The sequence below is a fragment of the Nuphar pumila genome, chromosome 13, assembly GCF_984573655.1.
Source record: "Nuphar pumila chromosome 13, dmNupPumi1.hap1.1, whole genome shotgun sequence".
NCBI lineage: Eukaryota > Viridiplantae > Streptophyta > Magnoliopsida > Nymphaeales > Nymphaeaceae > Nuphar > Nuphar pumila.
The window spans coordinates 1,551,452-1,564,345 of NC_143261.1; positions in this window are offsets into that span (position 1 = coordinate 1,551,452).

The window sequence follows — 12,894 nt, forward strand, 5'->3', positions numbered from 1 at the left end:
ATATATAAGATTAACCAAAAAAAGTAAAAATATACTAAGAAACTGATTACATAACTGAAATAACTAAAAAATATATGAGATTAATTTACAAAAATCATGTTGATTATGTCTCAGAAATCTTTTTGTAAAAAAAAAAACAGTTTTTTGTGCCTTGAGGCACAGAGTGTCGTGCCTCAAGGCGAGGCGCATTTTTTATAACACTAGATTAGGCAAATTTAGCATGCAGGGATACAACCACGTTAAATCCAATCTCATTGCCAACGTTGCGGATTTCAATCCTTCTCAAAATAGAGGATTCTCTTTAAATAAGAAAACAAAGAAGGCGTGTGAATCTTCTCTAAAGAAGTAGAGAAGATGTGTGAAGGCATTAACAAAGATAGAATAAACAAGAATATTCAAACTTTTTTAGATTATACGATATGTTTGAATTATGTTGCATATGTAAGTTGCTTGGTCTATTTATACTCAGTACATTTTCTACATATAAAAGAAAAGAAACATGCTATTGAATAAAATAAGAGAGCAAAGAGCTTTTATGATCATGAACTTAGGTCTCCTTGACCGAACCATGTAAAACACCTTTTGCATTTGTCTCTGTTCGTATTTTCCTTTTCTTTATGCCCAACTCGAGCTTGCCTATCAAAAAATGAAAAAAGGTAAAAGCACAATTTTGCATTTAAAATGATGCTTTTCATCTCAAGCTTTGATGGAGTAAGTGCAATATGATTGCACAATGTAGACACCAAAATTTCATGATACACAATTGTTAACATTTTTTGAAGACAAGTGTTTGCAGGTACCCAATAAAAATTGGACACCCTCACACGAATGACAAAATGAATCATTGTACGTCACGAGATGGCAAAATAGACCACTGTTCATTACTAGACGGCAGAACGGGAATATCGTTCATCGCAGGATGACAGAAAATGAAATGTCATCTGCTACTCGATGACACAGTCTTTTCACCGTCTGTTGTACTCAATATGTGAGTAAGCTTTAAGGCTTATCTATATCTCATCCCGTCCTGCACTTCTTCTAGGGTGAGAGGACTCTCTTTGGATGAGTTTTCATATGAGAAGACTCTCTTGGATGAGTAATCTATATCTCATGTTGAACTCTATAAATAGAGGATCTCTCCTATACATTGAACATTTGAAAAAACTCAAAAAATCTGAAAACTAGGCTGGCCCTACAAGAACACATCTACCCATGTCTTGCCAGTACGTTATCTCGGCGTCATTGAAAAGCACTCATATATACGTGAAGAGCTAACAAACAAAAAAAAGCTTGAACGATAAAACAGATCTTCGAGTCTGAAAAAGGTAATTTCTCAGATCCCTAATCTGTTTATTCTAATTTTATATAATCTTTTGATTAGGTATTTATATACGTTTTTATCTTTTATTTGCATATTAGAATCGGTAGCGACGCGATTCAAGCTACAAAGATTGAGAGACTTGCCTCATCTTTACCTTCCTATTAGGTGAAGGACTGTCGGAGCTTGCAATGGGGTCCCCTATGATTTCAAAAAGGATTTTACGAATTCGATTAAGTCACATTTTTTTCAACATTCAAATATTTTTATCAACAGTTTTTGGAGATCGTAATAGAATGTCATACTTTTAAAAAAAAAATATTTTTAGAATTGCATCATGGGGAGGTTTTAAGCCATAACTAGACCAAGATCTCTATTAAAATGATTTTCAAATATTGGCACCAACCTCATTTGGCAAGACTACAAAATAGCCTTGGCAATCCAGTTGTCCCTCCACTAGCACCAACCTCACTCAGCAAGACCACCAAAACGGTCTTGGCAATTTAGTTATCTTCGAACTAATTTGATCTCGCTAGGTGAGACTCATAACAGTCTCGATAGTCCAACTCTCTCCTTTGGATGCTGGCACCGACCTCGATCGACAAGACCAATCACGATAAATTTCGGGCTTCAGGTAAGGGTAGCATAAGAGAAATGTGGTTGTATTTTATACCTTTTAGGCCTGTTTTGATTTTTGATATTTTTTTATGATTTTCTTTTTTAGAATTTGTAAGGAGAAACATTAAGAGTCCTATATCTCTTGTGGGTTCATCAATAGGGTGGAGTTGCCCCGGTAAGGCCTTATGGTGAAGATATCTTTCCTAAGATGATAAATTTATATGTAAGACTTACGACCTCAATAAGGAGAGTAAGTCATACTTTGGTTAGGTAGCACCGAGAAGAGGGCAAATCTTTTTGTGTACTCTTCAGACTCATGATTCCTATGACTAGATTCTTTAATTCATTATGATACATGCAATAAACTTTTATGATATGCAGTGAGACTTATACATTTGTAGCAGGCATAAATGATTGATAAGGTGAGGGATTTTTATTTTTTTTCTCATTTCTCCAATATTAAAACCTTCTTGACAAGTTGATTCCTGTACTTGAGATTCCTACACTTCAAACTTTACCCCACTCAGGTTGGTATAAGATAGTAACACTCAGCTTCACTGGTATTTTCTCTTCTAATTTTGCCTTAATTTTTAATTGACTAGTTATAGAGATATAAGATTAAGTCTCAAGGCATTCATGTTAGATTTGATGATCTTCATTAAGGCTTAAACTCTAAAGGATTAGAGCTTGATGAGAATGCATTCAAGTGCACATTTTTCCCTTGGGTGAATTCTCTAGAGTCTTTATCATTAGCTTAAAGGAGTTTTATTTCTCACTTTTTTCATCCTTTGACCTTATGTCTGGCAACCATAAGTCTCATGGCTTTTCGGTCCAAGAGGGATGCTCTGAGCTATCCAACCTCTACTTCCAAAGGCCATATGATCAGAGTCTGCCACCTTGCCCTAAGTCTAGAAGTAAGTATTGACTTTCTCCTGACTCTCATTTTTTTCATCTACTTCTGAGTCAATCGTACGACTAGAGCCTACCACCATGTCATAGATTTAAAGGTAAGAATTGAACTTTTTCTCTCTTTCAATATTTTCCCCCCTTAAGATCAAAGGAAAAGGCTCCTCTGGAGGCCAACTTATGAAGCTATTAGCATTGAAGGGATTTAGCACCTAACCTTTTTTCTTGAAGAGTTGGTTGCCTAGGTGGGTTTCATAGGCTTGACACTCATGCATCAATCATGATCTCAAGCTCCTATAATTCATCCTTATAGACTCATGGGCTAGAATTATTACATTAAGTTATATTAGCCTCATTGTGTCACTTTTCTATATTTTTCTAAGACTTGGTTGTCTCATGTGGTAGACTCTCAGGTGGAGGGACTTAAGAGAATGTTTTGAAAAGAGCTAGATTTGTTTTGGTATAAGATCTTTGACCTTTAATGATATTTTAAGATTATGCTTTTCATAATAATGAAACTAGATCCGTCTCGTATGACTGTTAGAGTCAAGGTGAACTAGATTGTCTAGACTGAATGAGATATTAGTTTAAGGACGACTAGGTTGTGAATATCATTTTGTGGACTCGCCGAACGAGGTCAGGCCAATGTTCAGGATAACTGGAATATGAAGAGTGTTGTGGGTCTTACCGAACGAGGTCGAGCCAATGTTTAAAGGTAAATCAAACTTTCAAGACCACTTAGGTCTCGTATGATTGTTACATAATAAATGTGACAAGACAGTTTCCTCGTCAAAATGAGTTTGTACGTACCTTTAGGAAAGCACTTTTCCTTCCATATGTCCCCACCAGTGGCCAGCCGAGCCACATTGGTAGACACCCACCCCTTACCCAATGAAAGAAGACTTGGTGGCAGTACCCATCCTGATCATTTATGTTCCTCTATCTTAACCCAAAAATCTCTTCAATGGAGGGGTTTGCTAGGGCGGGTAAATGAGCCGACCTTGGACTGTTTGAGCTTGGCTCGTTAGGGCTAAACTCCTACTTTTTGTGAGCCAATCAAGAGCTGATTTGTCTTCTAAAAAAATGTTTTTAAGTGTTTTAGATAGGTCGATAATATATAAAATATATGTATAATACATATAAATATATATTTAATTCATGTACAAAACATATACAATTTGCATTTTATGTATATAATATATGTATAAATATATAATACTTAAAATGACCTACACGAATCAAGCCAATCGAACTTGTTATGTTCGTGCTCGGCTCATTTACCTAAATGAGCTAGCTAATAGCTTGGCTCACTGAGCTCAATTTCTGAGTCGAGCCAAGCCAAGCCAAACGGTGAGCTATTCATCTCGTTTTCCAGCCCTAGAGTTTGTGCCTATCCTTGTTCGGATTCCTGGCTTATCCCACCACCTACCACTTTTCGTGTAAATCATTTTAAAGCTAAGCTGGGAGATTTTTTTTTTTTAAATCCTTGCTCTTTCCCATGAAAAGGCAGGCCTTTCATGAAAATGAAACAAACCGACATTTTAGTGAAATTATAATCTTAGGGATTTTATACAAAGACCCTCTTAATTAAAAAGTCTTCGTTTTCCATAAACGTTTAGTATTCCATTAACATGGGGCATTAGGTGAAGCTTAACTTAATTAAAGATGGTTCCAACACAACTCCAAAAAAGAACAAGCAGGGGAACATAAAAAGGTGAACATTGTTGACCGAGCACGTTTTTGTGGTCATCACCAACCATCAATAGGAGTAGGTCCACCAACCACAATGACAAAATTGTTGGATCTTGGTTTCACGTGGAGGATTTGAGTGAGTCTTGGGGTTCAAATTAACGGGTTAGCATCTGATGGAGCTTGAGTCGAGTCGGGTCCCAAATCCAGGTTCAAATTAAAGCCTTTGCTATATATAGGTTTTTATAGTAGACACTTTTTTTTTAAAGAAAGTACAATTATTTTAACATAAAAAAAGGGTATTTCCAATAGTGTTCACATTATATATTGGAGATAGATGTTTTTATGGCACTAGAGTTAGTATCTTTCTTTTCTGTTAATTCACTTCTGTGCATTAATGATATGATAAAATTAAACAACCACTAGGTCATCAAGATATTGTCACGTTTAATTGCTATTCTCGCCCTATCCACAAAATCTGGTGTGCTTTATGGTAATATGGTGTTCTTCTACCCAATGCCTGACAAAATCTGATGCTGTTAATAGCCTTGCACCAGTCAACAATTGGGTCAAGGAGATGGGTTTTCCTTGTGCTGGTTTACTAAAATGCATGTCATTTTTTTAGGACATTCTCATTGTGTTATTGTTTAGGCTTGTGTTCTTTCTTTCCACATTGAGGGAGAGAAACCCTGTTTCATAAATTGGATAGGATACAAGCATATAGCTTTTATTCATTCTTCTGTATATATAAATGATACAAAAAGCATCCTTTTTATCAGTCTTTTCATCCAAACCAGATTTTCAAGGATTTCCTTGTCCATTGCTACACAAGCCAAAGACACATTTCAGTCTTCTCACTTGGAACTCAATGGATCTCAGTAAAGAACCCTCTAGCATGCCTTGAAATTCTATGGGATATGAGGTACTGTTGGGAGGTACACCAACTTTTTGTAGTTGGACAAGGTCAAATCAAGATATCATATGCTATTGGGTGGCTCACACTTCTTTTTATCTTGTTAAGGGGTGCACACTACCAATCGCATCCTAGTGGTTTGTGTTACCCCATTTGACCTACTATTGGAACCAGGTCTATACGGTTGAATTTCAATTGCACCTGGTCCAAATGCTTCTCTAAAATTTATAGTATAAGCTGCCAAGTAGATCGTGTCATAGTGTATATAGCTCATTTACTGGTCATATTTAATCCCCACCATACACCTCACACGATGGAGATATATTGTGGGCCCCACTCTTGGGGTGATGTGCTGTGGGGATTGAATATACCCCTATGTTCTGATATATACAATATGACCTGACCTGTTCACAGGTGATAGCGGTCGGCAATATATATTGGCAGTCAAAGTTTGGGACCGATGAAATCCATGTCTATATATAGATATGGACTAACCAATTACCAGCCCTAGCCAAGCCAATCTGCTTGTGTCATGAATACTTCATTTTTAGCTCCCATATTTTGTTGCTTATATAATACTAGTCATATTGAGAACTTCATAAAAATTGTCGTGTCCCCGTATCGGTAGCCGTATCCATGTGACATAGTGTACAAGCAATAACCTCATCCACTCTCGTTAAATTTCTACCTCAGAATATTTTCAATTGCAAACTACCACGACATATACATCACTTCCCAACTTGTAGACACAAATATAATTGAAAAGAAAGGTAAGCTTGTCTTTTAGTTTTTGAGTTGGTTGGTGAAAGACGTTCATTACCAAACTCAAGGGTTTGGTGGGGCACCGAGCGTGTAATCTGTCCTCTATCTTTTCCTACCCTACCAAGGGATATCCCATTTAAAATAAAAACCTTACAAGGGTTGGTGGACTGCATTGCTCACGTCCCACCACCTACCCCTGATGGTGGTTGGTGGCATGACCACGATATGTGTTAGGTCAACAATACTAACTTTTCTTTTCGTATTTTTTATTATTATTTGTTCTTTTATAGGACTTGTGCTGGAATTTCTCAGAGTTTCACTTCTCCTTCGCAACGTGTGTGGGTATATATATATATATATATATATATATATATATGTGTGTGTGTGTGTGTGTCAATTGAACATATTAAGCCCTATTTTTCGTTCTGCACCATAGGTTTTAGGTGTTTTATGATAGATCTGAACCATTAGATGTGTTTAGCATGCTCAATTTAGTGAGAATAGACTCTTGAATCATGTTTTTTTTCATGAAAAAAAGCTGGTACCTTCATAGCTATTGATTTTGGATCACCAGAAAAAACCATATACAGGTCAGACACCGGCTATCCAAAAGCTATTCTCACTAAATAAAATCTATAGATCACATCTACGGTGTTAGATGTGAGAAAAAATACTTAAAACTATGATTTTTGATGAGGTCTAACAAGACCTAACTAAAAAGGGGCCCAAGGAACTCTCTCTCTCTCTCTCTCTCTCTCTCTCTCTCTCGATCTCTCGATCGATCGAGAGAGAGAGAGAGAGCAATCGATCGAGAGAGAGAGAGAGCAATGCACTGGTTCTGCCCACTTTATCGTTCTGCCCATTCTACCCCCTCAAAATGTCATTTTTTGGTATTTTTTCACATCTGCACTATCTATAGGTTTTGTTTAGTGGGAAATGGCTTTTGGATCATCCGAATCTGACATTTATACAGGTTTTTTCGGTGATCCAAAATCAATGGCTATGAAGGTACAAGTTTTTTTCTGGCTCATAAAAACATATTTTTTTGTTGAAAAAACATGATCCACATCTAACAGTTCAAATCAATCATAAAACCCTTCAAAACTATGGGGCAAAACAAAAAAATGAGGCCTAATCTCTCTCTCTCTCTCTCTCTCTCTCTTATATATATATATATATATATATATATATATATATATGAGAGAGAGAGAGAGAGAGCCGAACATATTAGCTTAGCATGCTTGATTTAGTGGTAATCTACTCTTGTATCATGTTTTTTGATGAAAAATGTATCTTTATGAGCCAGGAGAAATTGTGGCCTTTGTAACCATTGATTTTGGATCACCAGATTCTGGTGAGATGTGAGAAAAAATACCAAAAACTATAATTTTTTTGAAGGGTTCTAAGGGGCAAAACAAGAGCTACTCTATTAAGTAAATGCACTTGTTCTGCTCATTTTCAGATCTAGGATAAAACCAATGGCGGGCTACTCTATTAAGTAATGCACTTCTTTTGCTCATTTTCAGATCTATGATAAAACCAATGGCAGAGATAAGACTCTAAACTGGGTGAACACAAATATACAGTAAAAAAAATTTATTATTATTAAACTATACTAATACTATGTTTAAAAATTTTAAATAGTTATCTAAAGTGTACCTTTTAAAATTGACAACACTGATTTTCAATATTTAAAAAACTATTTATAAGTGATTCATTGCTAATTCATTAAAAAATAGCAATTGATAAAAATCATGGAAGTCTAATCTATCCTAAATGTTAAAAAAAATAAAATCCTTAATATTCAAACCAAAATCAAGCATTTATTATTCATCGATTCATGTTTAATGCTAATTGAAAAAAAAATGCATAAAACTCTTATCAAAACCTTAATTCCTATAAATATCACAAATTCTGCTGCTTTTAGGTTAATTGATAAAAAAATAAAGCCCCTAATATTCTACTAAAAGTCAAGCATTCATTATTCTTAATTAAATTCATGCCTAATAGCAATTAAAAATACAAAAAAACTTAAAATTATAACTAAAATTTTATGTCATTATAAAAAAAAACAATCAAACTCTAAATTGTAGCAAACATCGTCGCTACATATGCTAATTGAGACAAGCCTCCCCAATTTGAATTCTAGAAAACCAAATTAAGTTTTTCAAATATAATGAAAATACCACTCCCGGTAGAAGGTTTACATTTCATGCTACCAACCTCCCACTTAGCAATGGACAAAATTATCATTATTAGTCACATATTTGAACCGGATTAAGATTGCTTCTGGACTTGGTGAATAGATATGAACCAGATCTAATAGTTGCATCATTCTGGATCTAGGCTACTATGATCAAGTCAGGCAGTAAACTAATCAAGCATGTTTTGGTCAAATCTTGACAGTGAGACTTGATCAGCTCACTTTTAAGTGGGTTCAATTACAACATGCTCCAACCAAATGACAGTCATCACTCTCTTTTTTCGAAATGGAACTCAAACACTTCAACTTGCGTCTAATCCCCATCTACTCGAGATTGTGAAATTATCCAAACAACTTAATGCATGCTCTTTTTACTTTTGAGTTTATTTTTGCTCTTTTGTTCATTTGCTTAGTTTTTCAAAAATAAAATTGTCTATATTTATATTTGTGATTCAAAATAAACTCTAACATGCATTTATCGTCATTTCTTCAAAATTCACATAAACAACCATAATTTTTAGATCCATGTCAGAAAAAAAAATTGTGGGGCTTCAAAATCCTCTAAAAACATTAGATTTAAAATAACATTCATATAAGTTCAAACTCTTTCTTTAAAAACCTACTTTTCATAAAAGATGTATAAAAATGTGCAAGAACGTAGACAGAAATATCAGGGTTTTGGACTCGGACTTCACCCTAGATCTAAAGTTCATGCTAAGCATGCCAGGCATCCAAAGTAAGGTTATTTTAACAAGATGACCATGTTATGCCTTAGTCTAGATTTGAATATTGTGCAACAAATGTGAACCCTAATCTGAAATAGATCAAAGATGATAAAGTGGAATCTAGATTTGGATTTAACATGGTTATTCTGGCATGAAGAACTTCTTTGTTCATTATTGTGGCACGAAAAAGAAGTCAGATGGGGTGGTATCCACCCTCACCCGATCACTGGGTTAGGGTTGGAAACTGCCCACCCTGAGCGTAAGCCCCCTATTGGGAGAGGGAGGATCAGGTGCAATGTGATTGCATACTTTTAGTGTGCTGATGCATTGGTTCACCCTTCATCATTTATTGGCCCCACAACTGACATACCCTTTCCTCAAGATGGAGGGTGATCAAGTGCAGTGGCACGCTAAAAGTATGCAATCACAATGCACCTGATCTTTTTTTCTATTGGGCAGATTTTAGGGTGGGCCTGCCTCAATGTGGCTGCACCACTGCCTAAAACTAGAGGTGGGTATCAGGCCGGGAGCCAACACAGGCTGGCCCGTGGCCCGACTCAGCCTATATATATATATATAGGGCCGGCCCAGTCTGATTAGGTTCACGAGCCTACCAGGCAGGCCGTGGGAGTTTTTCCAGCCAGTCGGACAGATGCTCACCTCTACCTACAACTATTTATGTATTGAAGGGTCTTAACAGTAATCCCCATTTTCTCTCTTTCCCTCTATACAGCGAGAGAATATTGGGTAGCAAATATATATATATATATATATATATATATATATATATATAATCTCCCGTTTTAATGGAAAAATGAAGATTTTTTTAATTGGTATTATTAATTGAATGAAGAGATTGACAAACTTTGCATGAAAGTGTGTATCGGCTTCTAAGAAACATCCATAGCATGATAATTTTACAGTGTCAGTCAAAAGAAACTGCCTATCAGACTACTTCCTTCGGGTCATCGATTTCTGCGCTGCTAGAACAAGACCGTGAGGTCGACGCTTTTGAGTCGTCTGAAATATTCATTTATGTTTGTCTTCCTAGCTATCATAGAATCCTTAATTCATTAATATCTTTTTCTTAGTAGGAAAAGTTTCCTTTTGAGTCAGTCACCGAAGTCTTGCTGATTACCCGGATTGCTTTGAAAATGCTGCATCAAGAAGCAAATGATGCATTTATGAACGCCCACTGAATGCATGGAAACCGGGGGTTTTGTTTTTTTCTTTTCTCAAGAGAAATAGCAGCCAGAAAGAAATATACAGATTAGCCTGATGACATCAGAAGCATTGAAAATTACCACCAATGATAGATTTTTCAATATTCACCATAGATCTTCCAGAGGTTTATGCTAATAAGCATGGCATGAAATATTGAAAGGTGACCAAGTTCATGAACTTCAAGGTTATAATGTAAACGTTAACAGCATTTCATGAACTTGGTAATTCTTTACGAACTGGTCCCTTTTGCTATTCATTGTACCGATAACGCTAAGCCTAAATCAGATCAACTGTTGAATCACTAATTTCTTGCTTAAAACAAAAGTTGTTAATTTATTAATGCAAATTGGTGCAATTGAGCAAATGTGATGTACACGATAGTTTTTTTTCCTCTCATAATCGTCACTATCATCACCTTCTTCTTCAACAGTCCAACAAGATGTTAATCAAAATTCTAACTAAGATAATTAACCAAGGCAGGCATAATTCCCTGGTTTCCAACAGTTTTTAACTTTGATGAATGTTACAAGAGGTAGGTGAGATTAGTGCAAACCTCTCGTGTACCAAATTATTTTAACTTGTGGTTTGACTTTGAAATGTTAGAAGGGACATGTTCAAACCCTTCACACATTTGTGTGGATGAGTGTAGGCTACGTCACTGCTCAAGACAAATACGTCAACATTCATCATTGAGGGTTAGACAGCACTTGCACTAATGGACTTGATGGTCATTTTCCAAAACTACCAAGGGGATAATCGTCTTAAGGAAAAAAAGAAAAAAAAAAAGCTGACATACACAATCATGGTTGTTGATTTGCTTCTTAAGAAGCAGCCAAGGGAAGGGCACTCCATTTTGTCAAAAATGCAGTTGGCAGGCCCCCACCTGTTATTATTAAAGTACCATTGGATTTTGAACCTAAAAAGCCCCACCACAAGGAGACGTCCACATATAGCTCCTACCAACCAGGTGGAGCCCTCATTTGTGATTTGTCATAAGAATTATCCACAAACTCAGAGGGAATCATGCATGTTGATCATTCTTTTCTATTGTTTTTTTAATAAGAAAAAGAAAAATTAAGTGCAATGTGATCTTAACCTGATCACAATGTGTTGAGATAGAGTGGGATCACGTTTTCACAAATGCAATATCCTAATGCACCTAATCACCATCCATCCACTGTTGAGCCCCACTATGACAGGTTGAACATGAAAAGATTTATCGAGCACTAAGAATATGTCACAACAATTAAGATAAAACACATGATTTGATCCAAAAACATTAGCACACAAAGAAACCAAGTTTTACCTGGTTTGGCTCACTGCCTACATCCACCACTTCACCTCTCTCTCTCTCTCTCTCTCAACTTCTCAACATGAGAGGGTGAGTTCCACCATATTAGCAAACTCAATAAAATATAATGTGATATCTTCTTTCTCTCTTCTCTATGATTAGATCTCTTGATTTTAGGCCAAAAAATTAGGAAACTAAATTTATAAGTTTACATTGCCTCTTTTGTAGGACTTTTGGTTTTAACAATTTTATCAGAAATCAAGAGTCATTCCTTTCTTTCAATTTGGATAGTCTTAGGACCACAAGCATGGTTTTAGAGTTTGATTGTGATCTGGATTGGTAACTTGTGACTCCTTCAACATGCCCAACTAATATCTTTGAGATTTAGCTTGTCTCTTGGATATTTGAAACTGGATCCTCCTAATGGCTTAGTAAGAATAACTAGTTGCTCTTATGAGGAAATGAATTTAACCTCAAATTCTTGATTTGCAACCTTTTCTCTGACAAAATGAAAATCTACCTCTATGTGTTTTGGTTCTTGCATGAACACAAGATTGATTGTCAAATAAATGGCCTTGAGATTGTCACACCATATTACTAGTCTTTTAGATTTTTGAATTCTCAATTCACTCATCAACTATTATTGCCATAAAAATTCTAAAACTCCTCCTACCAATGCTTTGTATTATGTTTCTGTGCTAGACTTAGCAACGGTTTGTAGTTTGGGACGACTTTGAAGACAAAAGATTTGGACCCAAATATGTCAAATAATCATTTATTGATCTTCGATCATCAAGACATCTCGCCCAATAATCAGCATATGCTCACTTTCTCTGAATTTAGATATTTCAAAACCCAAATTAATTATACTTTTAAGATATCTTAGAATCCGTTTCACCAACGACCCATGAACATTCATTGGGTCTTGTATGAATTGACATGCCTTATTTACCATATACAAAATATCAGGCCCTGTGAATATTGAATACTAAGAAGCTCCCACAATAATGTGGTATCGATTTGGATCATTGAGTTTTTCTCCTTCACATCTATAAATTTAAATGTTGGTTGTTGCTAGAGTGAGAAAAGGCTTACAACTTTTCATACATGTTCTAACGAGATCATATATGTATTTCTTTTGGGTGAGTAAGTTCCCAGAGTCATTTTGAATAACTTCTATTCTCAAGAAGAAGGACAGAGCACTCAGATCCTTGATAGAAAATTTTGAGCCAAATGATTTGACAA